At 36.6% G+C, this 11,489-nt stretch overlaps 1 pseudogene; it reads right to left on the bottom strand.

Moving 5' to 3' along the window:
* Positions 1–10,847, bottom strand: part of LOC18604161 — an 18,933-nt pseudogene extending 8,086 nt beyond the window's left edge.

Here is an 11,489-nt window from a genome sequence, read left to right as displayed (position 1 = left end):
GGTCCACCGTGGATAGGTAAGGCATCTCATAGCATTTTATTACGAGTCACTCCACTGTTAAGGGTCAAGTCGTAGCATTTTATTTATTAAGTTGTAAATGAATTCTAAATTTTATATAAGCATTAATTTGGGGATTATAGATTTTAATGCATATACTTACGAATAAAAGGGAAAAAGTTTGTATTGATTTTTATATTTATGGTTCAATTTAGTATATGAAAGTATCTTTATTATATGGTGATTGAATGTAGTGGATTAACGAGCAAATTCTAGACAGGCTTGTTTGAGACTTGGCGAGTCTTTTCCAGAAGTCTTGGATGTCGGCATCTACCGGGGAGAGGTCGTTGCATTCACAGTGTACCTAAGTCTTAGGGAGTTATACTGGTGGCATAGACTTGAAATTTAAATCATTAACGGATTGTCATTCTGAATTTTGGACTACTATTGTTGATTGTGATATAGTCAAAAGAGAATGAAAATGATTATTTTGAAATGTTTTTAAATCATACTATTTTTGAATTGTTGATTTAATTGTAATTTATTAACGAAATATTGAGAATTGAGAATTATGATTTTAAAGTACTGTTTCTTATACTTGATCTAGTTAGTTAAATGATGTTACTTGTTTGGCTGTGAGCTCACTCTTTTATTAACATTTTTATGAATATTAAAAAATGAGCATTGGGAAGAGTGTATCTTGGGAAGAATTTAATTGTTATGCATTAGACTTAGATATTTATACTTTATTATTACTGTTATTATGGATTGTTGTTTGAAGACTTTTGTTGTAAGAAAAAGCTTTTTACCACGTATTTGGACAATATGAGTCCGATGACAAAGTGGCGAAAACTCAAGAAAGCTTTTGAAAATTACGAGAAGGTGATGAACTTGCACATTGTTAAAGGGAACGCCAAGTAGAGAAGGAGATAGTCGATCTTCACTTTTGTTAGGTACTAATATGAAGATGAGTTGAAGAGGGCGATATCTCATGGCAATGGCTTATTGGTGGATGGGTAGTTCTTAAGGACTAAGAAGACATCCTTTGGCTAGAAAAAGCATAGAGTCAAAATGATGGAACCACAAGAAAGAGATCTAGTTAAAAGGATAAAGTTTAGGTCCATTAATAATGAAAAGACCTACTAAGAAGCCTTGATACATGATTGGAAGGTGGAACAAGAGGAGAGCATCAAATCAAGGGAACCTAAGGCAATATCACTAAAGAATGAAAAGGAAAAAAAGATGGAGATTTTGCTTGTGATGGAGCAAAAAGTGTATGGGAGATTGAATATCCAATGAAATAAAGAGATTGGCTTAATCGAAGTGTAATCGGATACATAAGAGAAACATTTAGCTATAGGTGGCGCAGTCCAAGTATTCTGAAAAGGGTCTCTATGCTTATTCGAACACTTGGCGATCTTGACATGTTATTAACTTTCGGGGAGTAAGAAGAGATGAGGGTCTCATTAAGATGCTACCGAAAGATTTTTCTACTATGGTCCAATTTATTAAGGCCATACTATCACATATTTCTTCAATCGATATAAAAAATATGGATTTGAGTCACTAACATTCCACCACATATTTAGGGAGAATAGTTATTCATATTAGTGGTGAGTAAATGGGGGAAATTAATCGAAGTTGATAAAGCAACTAAAAAAATGGAAAGAATCAATTATGCCCAAGTTCAAGTTGAAGTCAATAAAAAAGAAGCCATCTTGAAGATAATTAATATGAAACTTAATGAGCAAATTATTATTCTAAGAATCATTGTTGAGGATAACAAAGTCTAGATGTTTACATCTATGGAGGATGACAAATAGGATAGAAAAAAGAGTGACTCATCGGAGGTGTCAAGCCTAATGTGCTAGAACATTGATGATCCTAATCCAACTAAGCATAGCTTTGACGAAATGCAAGGGAGTAGTCAAAAGGTGAATGAAGAGTCAAAAGGTCAAAGAGATCAAAATGACAACTGTTAAAATATGAGAGACATGATTGTCGGGTGAGGAGATAGAAGACAATAATGTTAGAAGTTTTACCATTGTTTTTAAATAAAAGCAATTAGGAGGGAAACGGGAATCAGAGTTGGGTTTAAATAAGTACTCAGACTGGAGTGGCTGTATTGAAGGCCAACATGCTTGGGCTACAATCGAGAGAGGTCGGGCTTTAAACTTGAAAGGTTTAAGCGTGTTAGTTGGACTGTGATCTGGTGATTGTAGAATCAAAGCCCAAGGCTTAAGCAAACACCCAACAAAGGCCAACAACAAAAAAAAAACTAGAAATGAGTCCAATAATGGGTAACCTAAGCCTAGGGAAAGAAAACGAAGGAATTAGGGGCTTCTTAATAGAGGGGAATCCTGAAAAATCAAAGGAATCAATTGAATTTCTTGAGAGACACTTCTCAAAATAAGAAATTTGGTACACAATTGTAAGTTGCAATATGAGTAAAGCATCGGGGCTTGATGACTTTAATCTAAATTTCTTTAAGAAACGGTAGTGATTAAAGTTGATGTGTTGAGGTTAATGATGGATTTCTATAATGCAGGGTTACTAGTGAGTTATGTCAACATCTCTTTCATTACCTTGATTCCCAAGTGTGCGTGCCCAACTTCCTTGAACGAGTATACTATTAGCTTGGTAGAAAGCCTCTATAAAATCATAGTGAAAACACTTGTGAATTAGTTGATACTTGTGGTGGGGGAAGTAATGGGAGACAACCAATTCACAGCTTCTTGCTTGTGCATTAATCAATAACATTGATTTTATGAGAAAAGATCAAGGTTAAGAATTACTTTTCAAAATAATTTTGAGAAAGCTTTTTTAAATTTGGCAATGTTGACAATGAGATTGATAATGGAATGTGTGTCCTCAATTTTTCAACCTTTGGTGCAGCAAGGCCTTCCCAGATAGCTTTCCAGATCCGTTTATTGATCGGATTTCCAAGATAGACGCTTCTACAATAGCTCTTAGAAAAGTAGATACCATTAGGGGATCCCTTCCAAATAACTCTGTCTTTCAAATTTCTAGCAAGAGTAACCTCATTAATTTTCTTAGAAAAGTTAGTCCATTATCTCTCTTCCCAACCAAATAATCTTTTTCTTAATTGAATGTTCCAAATCCATTCCTTATTGTGCTAAGCCCCAAAGTCACTGATGGTGCCATGTTTATTTTCGGCAAGCGCATAAATGCGTGGGAACTCATTTTTGAAGGATGAGTCCTCAAGCCACTCATCATGCCAGAAGGAGATGTTACGGCCATCCCCAACAATGAAACTTAGTCCTGCGTGGATAGAATTGTAGTGAACATTGAAAGGAGAAAGGGGAGAGGTATTATTGTGCCATACATGAGACATTCGAGAGTTAACACCCGCACTTGGAATAAGGTTAGTGGGATTATAACCGACTTTCTCAGCAATAACACTTATCCACCAGCTATTAGGTTCCAAACAGTACCTCCATATCCATTTATTCAAGAAAGCTCTATTTTTCATGCTTAAATCTGTGAGTCCGAGACCACCACACTCCTTAGGGCAGTCGATGTTTTCCCAACTAACCCAGTGAATCTTCTTTTTACCCTCGAAAGCACTCTAAAGAAATCTCCTTTGAATCTTATCAAGTTCATTTTTAACTGTGGCAAGAATCTGGTAAAGGGACATGAAGTAAAGCGGAAGAGAAGATAACACAGATTTCAAGAGGGTGATTCCACCTCCACTTGAAAGAAGATTAGTTTTCCACCCTGCAAGCCTTGATTCGAAACGTTCGATCACAGGTCTCCAAATATTAACAAAATTAGCTCGAGCACCCAAAGGAAGACCCAAGTAGGAAGTGGGGAGATGGCCAATCTTACAAGCGATGGATTCAGCCTACTGATTTAACGTAGAGTCCTCCACATCCACACCATAGAGAACACTCTTCTAAAAGTTAATTTACAAACCAGCAATTAATTGAAAACACTTCAAGATTCTTTTGGTATTGAGTAAATCCCCAAAGTTCTTCCTGTAGAAAAGGAGAGTGTTGTCAGCGAACTGGAGATGAGTGATTGAACAGTTACTCCTTCCGATTTTAATATAGTTGATGAGACCTATGTCTGCAGTTTTATTTATCAAGATCCTGAAAGCCTCCACCACCAGATTGAATAAAAACAGCAAAAGAGGACAGCCTTGTCTTAAACTTCTGCTCATTTTGAATCGACGAGAACAAGTTCCATTAACCAAGACAGCAATAGAAGCCGAGAAGACACATGATCTGACCCATTTTCTCCACCTTTCTTTGAAGCCCATTTTGGTCATGATGAAGTCAAGAAATCCCCAATCGACACTGTCAAAAGCTTTTTCGAAGTTGACTTTAAACATTAACCCTCCTTTCTTACTTTTTTTGATCCCGTCAACAACTTCGTTGGCAATTAGGGCACAGTCCAAAATTCATCTGCCTTTAATGAAAGCGAATTGGGATTTTCCAATTACTTCTTCCATCACAACTTTAATTCTATTGGCCAAGACTTTGGACACAATCTTCTACAAGCTGCTTAACAAACTAATGGGTCGATAATCTTTAAGGCCATCTGGATTTCCAGACTTTGGAATAAGAGTGACAAAAGAATTATTGATTTTATGATTTATGCGACCAGAGACTAAGAAGTCATTCATGAAATGCATAATCTCTTCTTTGATCAACTTTCACTGCCTTTTGAAGAAAGAGAAATTGAATCTGTCGGAACCAGATGCCTTATTTCCATCACATCCATTAATAGCCTCCCACACCTCCCCTTCGGAAAAAGGAACTTCTAAATTTGTAGCAGACTGGTCATTGAAAAATCGAAAATAACAGTTAAATTCTTTAAGATAAGTGACCTTCCTCTTAGTACACAACGACTCAAAGAAGCAAGCCACTTCTTCTTTTATATCTGAAGGATTTTCAACCGATCTGCCATTCACCACAATTCTGTTGATGTAGTTAATCCTTTTTCTGTTGGAAGCGTAAGCATGAAAGATTTTCGTATTCCTATCTCCATCATGAAACCATTTGATTCTTGATTTTTGCTACCAGGATCTTTCTTCCAATCTATAAAGGTCCCAAAGATCAGCTTTCAGTTTGGCAATATCACTTTTTAGCTTATCATCAATCCAGCCTTCTTGGAGGGCAACCATCTTACACTGAAGATCAGACTCAATAAGATCGATATGGGAATGTACCTGGTCATAGCTGACTTTCTACCAAGCTTTGATTTTAGGCTTAATGGCTCTTTATCTGTCCAAGATATCCATGCCCTTGTTTTCAGACTTTTCACTGTCATCCCACACCTCTTTGAACATTTTCTGAAATTTATCATTGTCAAGCCAATGACTGAAAATTTTGAACGATTTAGGTTCGCAGTCAATAATAGCCCTTGATTAACAAAACAGATTATGATCCGAGATGAAGCACGGAAGGCATTTTTGCATCAAATCATTTTGCCAATCGAAAAAATCAGAAGCAACAAGAAATCTGTCAATTCTGCTAAAAGAAACAGTGTCTCTGTTATTACCCCAGGTGAATCTACTACCTTTCATAGGAAAATTAATAAGTTGAACTTTGTTAATAAACTCAAAAAAAATTCTCTGAACTCCTGCCATCATCAATCAAACTGCTTCTTTCTTCATTGCAAACCACCGCATTGAAGTCCCCTCCAATGCACCATGGAACCTCAAGATCAAGGAAAACACTACTCAATTCATCCCAAACAATATTCCTTTCCACCACATCATTAGGGGCATAGACATTGCCCAGACAATGAGAATATAGTTTCTCTTGACAATGCTGAGATCAAAAGAGAAAAAGCTTTCCTTCCAGAGAAAAATCAATCCCCCAAACAAACCAACAGCAAGGGATTGTTCACCTTTAAAACCGTTGCTGCTGACTAAGCTTCTAAAACCCCGGGGCATTAGTTTGCACAATTTGGTTTCTTGTAAAAGAAGAACGTCAGCTTTGGACTTATGAAGAAGGTTTTTAACAGCTCTATGTTTCTCACCTCTTCCCAAGCCTCTGATATTCCAAGTAATAAAGATCATAAAAAAAGACTGGATCAGTATAGAAATAGGAGGTTAATGATTTAACAGAACCTTAAAAGCCAACTCCAAGTTCCTAAATTCGTTTACAATGAATTTTTTAGGATTTTCAAAAACCAATCCTAATTTGACCGCGACTTCCCATGTGCTGTTAGCTTCCAATAAAATGATCTTATTTCTATTAGCAATATCCTCGTCAAAGACAAAGTTGTCAGAATCAAACCCATCCTCAATAACTTCGTTAGTCAGAATTTCTCTAATATTTCTCCTGATTTGTCATCTTCTTCTTACGACAGACACAGTGGATTTAGAATCATAAAGGACAATGCATTCAACAAATTCCGATGAGAGCTGTATTGGGAGAGTGTCCGTGACATTAGACTCAATGTTGCGCACCCATGGAATAATGGCCGAGTCGAGACATTTAGATTTTGGGAGCATGGAATTACCATTATAATCAACATCAGGAATAACAGAATTGTCAGGAATTTTGGAGGAATTAGAGAAATAAACCATAGAATTACCTTGGACGGTGGAGTCAACACAAAGAATTACATCACCTGATTCTTGACAATCCATCTTGCTCATGGCCAAATTCCTGCTGCCCAGACACTCACCACTTACCGTGACGTCTTAAAGATTACCATCGTCAAAGAATTGCAGCTTTCTCCTGGTTGGGTTGAACTTAACTACCTTTTTAAATTTGCCAGCGGAGAAGAGATTCTTGCACTTCCTTTTGATGAAGCCACCAGATCTTTTTCCTCTGGATTTCTTCCCGATTCTGCCACCTTTAGATGCCATAAAAAGACGAGCCTCAAATCCAAATCAACAAGCTTATCAGCAAAGAAAGCTCTTGAAGTAGAAGAAGCTATGTTGTTTTTGCCGCGATAGACATTCGAGGGCTTAGAGAACAAATGAGTTGCTGAATCAATATGAGCTAGCAGCAGCCCGGGCTCTAGCAAAGACTCACGACCCAGAGAGTTACCTTCAAGCTTTAAGCCGACATGGGACCGAAAGAAAGACTCTAAATATAAGCCCAGTTCAAGTCTATTTTGAGACATGTCAAAAATGGGCCCATCTGGAACCTAATCCATACAATGATCAAAGAAAGCTGCATGAGTATTATTAATTCCAACATTAACTACTGGGTAAGTTTTTTAACAGGAAAAGAAACTTTGAACACGAGTAACCTCTAGCTTTTCACCAGAGAAAAGCGAACCTATCCCAGCGGTAGCAAGATCAACCTCGTTATAATTAAGATCATCCACCTGTTGAGACGTTAAGGGAGAGTGGCCATGCAAGGGGGAGTGGCCATGCAAGGGGGAGTTCCAGCCAGACGTCCTAGGAGAGTCAGGATTTTCAGCTTCTTCTAAAATGAAAACTGGGGAATTGCAACCGTCAGCATCATGAATGGAAGCTTTTGAACACATCGGCATGTCATTGTCGCCAACTGTCCATTAATCGGAGGAGCAGTGATCACTATCTGAGAGAAAATCATTGGTCCCGCAAACGGGACTCCAACCTTCAAAGCTTACATCAACGGCTTTAGAAAAAAAGAGCGGCTCAAGGTTAGTAACGAAACAGTCACCATTACAACGAACCTGAACTTCCTTAGGAATGGACGAGATGTTAAGAGGTTTAATTAGAATAACTACATGATCAAAGCTACTCCTGGTAGCAGTGGATTTGTTCATGGCAACAAACGATCCCCAATGGGAAGCAAGAGCGATAAAGAAATCGTGATGCCAAAAATGAATGGGAATTCTCTAAAGTTTAATCCATATACAACCAGTATTAGATGCCCACCATTGCTTATACGGAATGAGGTCCTCAAACCAGAGCTCAAAGAGATCTTTGTGATGCTAGATAATGGCCAACATATCCTTTTTGTCATAAAAAGTAACCAGAACTTGGAAATTCTTGACTCTGTGGACAGTGGCTGAGATGCCATTTAAAGCCAAACCAAATTGGACACTGCTCAAAAGAAAATCTTGTTTAAGAACTCCAACGGCGCTAAGATCAACCCATTCCATATTGCATAGAGGAACATTAAACATAATCGGAGCTTCCTCCGATGGAAGAAGAACGTCCTCCATCCTAGAGTTAGGAACATTATAGACAGGGAGAATATGAGGGGACCCCTCGTTGACAGAAGAAACAGCTTCAGCAGACACAATGGGAACCTTGTCCTGAGAGCAAGATGGCTCCTTACCCTTAACAGGATTTTGAAGAGAACAACCCAAGACGTCATGGTTTGAAGGTTGGCCGCCATGGGTCACTCCTTTGTTAAGAATTTTCGCATAAGTAAGAAAAGCATTTTTAGGGGAAGGATCTTTTCTAGACTCACCACCCTTCTTGACTTGGAGGAGGGTAAAGACTTACCAGGAGCTGCATATTTGACGAAAATCCTCCTACCATCCACCAATCTGCCATTGCCAAGCTTTGCAGTTCTGAAAGCCTCCTCCTTTTCTTTGTACCTGATGAAAGCGAAACGAGTAGCTCTGGCTTTATTCGAGGAAGGGAGGAAAACATCCATGACAACCCCACAATAATAGAAAATAGATTTCAAAGCACTCCATGGGACTCTAGGGCTAATGTTGTCAACAAGAACTAAATGGAGGCTTGCTCGCCAAAGCCCAATGCTCCAAGCCACCCTTGGATTCCAGATCTTCTTGCTTGAATCCCTTCCAACGGCCGCTCCATTCCCACGAGACGCTGTCCCATAAGCTTTCTCTCTCTCTCTCTCACTCGCTCACTCACTCTCTCTCTCTCATCTCTCAAATTATCTTCTCAGTTTTATATAATAATAATAATAATAAGAATATAATAGTAAGTTTTAGTAACTAAAATGTATAAAACGATATTGAAATTTTGGTAACACCTTTTTCTTTATCCACAATATATAGCCAGTTTGAACTATCAATTATCAAGAAAGCAAAGAAAAAGGAAAGGGCAGAAAATTAGTTAATGGTATCATGCCTATGGCAAGCTTTACTCCAAGACTGAAACCTTTGCCTCCTGCAACCAAACAAAAAAGGGTTTCTTTAATAAATTAATTAATTGCAAATCACATCAAACTAGTATAAGTGGAGATCTGTGATCTTTTATAAATTTATTATTTTCATTCTCTAATTTAAGAAATTTAGATTTCTCCTCAGTAACTTTTGAAAAATTTTCACCGTCTATCGAACCATCAGCTAGGTATGTAGAGGCATGCAGCGACATTTATATTTTTTTTTCTTGAATTCGTTAGATCTCAAAGAAGCAACCTTGCCAACGGAGCATTTAACATTTTGGCTAGTATATTTGTATATATTTGTATTTTGTTCATCAGTGTAAAGTACATGTGACTTCCATTGTTCCACGTCATTTTATTTTTCCTTACATGCTGAATATGGTGTTACTGAAGTGGTACTGTGTAATTAATTATATCATATTTTTCTTTCTTACCAAACACAGTATTACAGAATAAGAGGAAAAGAAAAAAAATTAACTCACACTAATAAACCAAACAATATATTTATGGAAAATGGTATAAACTGTGTCCCACCTAATTAAAGGTGCAGCTTCGTGCAGGCTTTTCCAAAGAATAATAAGCGCGGACTAGAGATAAGGTTATGTATCATAACTAGTAATAATTAGAATTTTTTTATCTCAAATTCCACGCTTTATTTTCTAAAATTTAAAAAAAAAGAAAAGTAAAAAGCGATGTTATCATTTGATTACTAATGCTCAAAAGGTCTGAATGACCTAATTTTAGGGATCAAATTAAAATGAAGTGTACTGACTAGCTTTTTAACTTGAGTTTTTCTTTGAGTTCTAATTGTGATCTACACTTGGGACCGACAATATACATACATATATATATATCTATCAGGATATCAACCAATTTCGTGGACTCTGTATTTCTGATTATGAAGAAAAAGGATTCAATAGCATCTTTTTAGTTAAATGGACTAGTTACTAGGCTTGACATCAAAACTAAGGAGGGTTAGGAAAATGCTGCAAATGAGTTAAATTGGAATAGAAATAATTAAGAAGCAGGCATACCAGGTTCGCATTTAATTAGATGTGGACGATCACGACAATAGCAGACAAATACTTTCGTTGAAGTCGTGTTGAATCCACATCTGCCACCGGAATCCTTGCATTGCCGACGATAGTTATCGTCGGCAAAGTATTTCGTTTCAAACGGTTCAGGTAAAGTTTTATCGAGAGCTCTGGTTCCACTCATCAGTCCATCCCGAGCCTTCTTCTCAACCGGAACTTCAACTTCTTCCCCACAATACTTCCCTCTTGGATTTTCATCATTTTTAAAGAACATAGCAACAATTTCCCTTCGCTCCTTTTTGCAAGTGAAACTTTGATCCGCTAATCCCCTGCTTTAGCAGTCGTAAAAAAGAGTAATGTTTGCGGCGGTGTCAGAATAATTAATAATGTTATATGTAAAAATCTCCTGAGGACAAGTATTTTCTCCCAATTCCAGTCGTTGGATTGTCATCAAACCACGAGGCTGATAGAGGTGCACCACTTGGAATTCTTGGGAGCCGATAGTTATAACAGGGGGCTGATTCTGTTTGCATTTGAGCTTGTACGCTTCGTGATCATAGGCGCAATATGCAGGCCGATGAAGATCGTCGGTCCAAAAAGGATATGAAAGATTTCGAAAGTTTCCACATTCAAATGGATCGCATAGAGTAAAGTGGACATCATCTTCTGTGTAAGACACTCGGAAAAAATTTAAGAGGAAGAAGATGGAGATGAATGAGAAGAAAGAGGGTGAAAAGAAGAAGAGGGCATCCATGCGTAGTGTAATTTCATGAAGAAAGTGAATGGTTTTAGTTGAAAGGTTCCTATTTAGTGATCAGAGCCGACCCTTAGGTGAGGATTTATAATTTTATAATAATTATAATATAATTAATTATATTAAAAATATATAAAAATTAAAAATATATATAAGTAAAAAATAATTAAAAAAATTATTTGTTCCCTCACTTTTCTAATTATGTGTCTAATAAATTTAAATTTTTTATCACTTCTTTATTTCTAGAATGCTATTAATTCTCAACTATATTTTCTTATTTCCAATCAACTAACGGTCATATATATTTAATCATCTCTAGTAGTTATTTTTTTCTCACTTATTTCTCTTATTTTCAATCAACTCATTTAATGATTTCCAACAGCTATTTTTCTCTTATATATAAAACCAATTTTTTTTTTGTTTTCTATATAACGGTAAAAAGTTGAAGTCATTACATGATAATAGTTTGAAAGAATATTGCTTTAATCTTGAATGTTCCTTAAAATATAACAACTATTATGATATTGATGGTTTAGATTTATTTTCAGAGTTAAAAATTTTAAAAAAAATTATACAGGAAGAAAACAGTCCAATTGACTTACTTAATCATATAAGAAAACTCGATTCTTTTCTAAATGCATA

Source organism: Theobroma cacao, chromosome 3 (assembly GCF_000208745.1).
Source record: "Theobroma cacao cultivar B97-61/B2 chromosome 3, Criollo_cocoa_genome_V2, whole genome shotgun sequence".
Classification (NCBI taxonomy): domain Eukaryota; kingdom Viridiplantae; phylum Streptophyta; class Magnoliopsida; order Malvales; family Malvaceae; genus Theobroma; species Theobroma cacao.
Note: the sequence above shows the minus strand (reverse complement) of the source record. Positions and strands in the feature narration are given on the sequence as shown.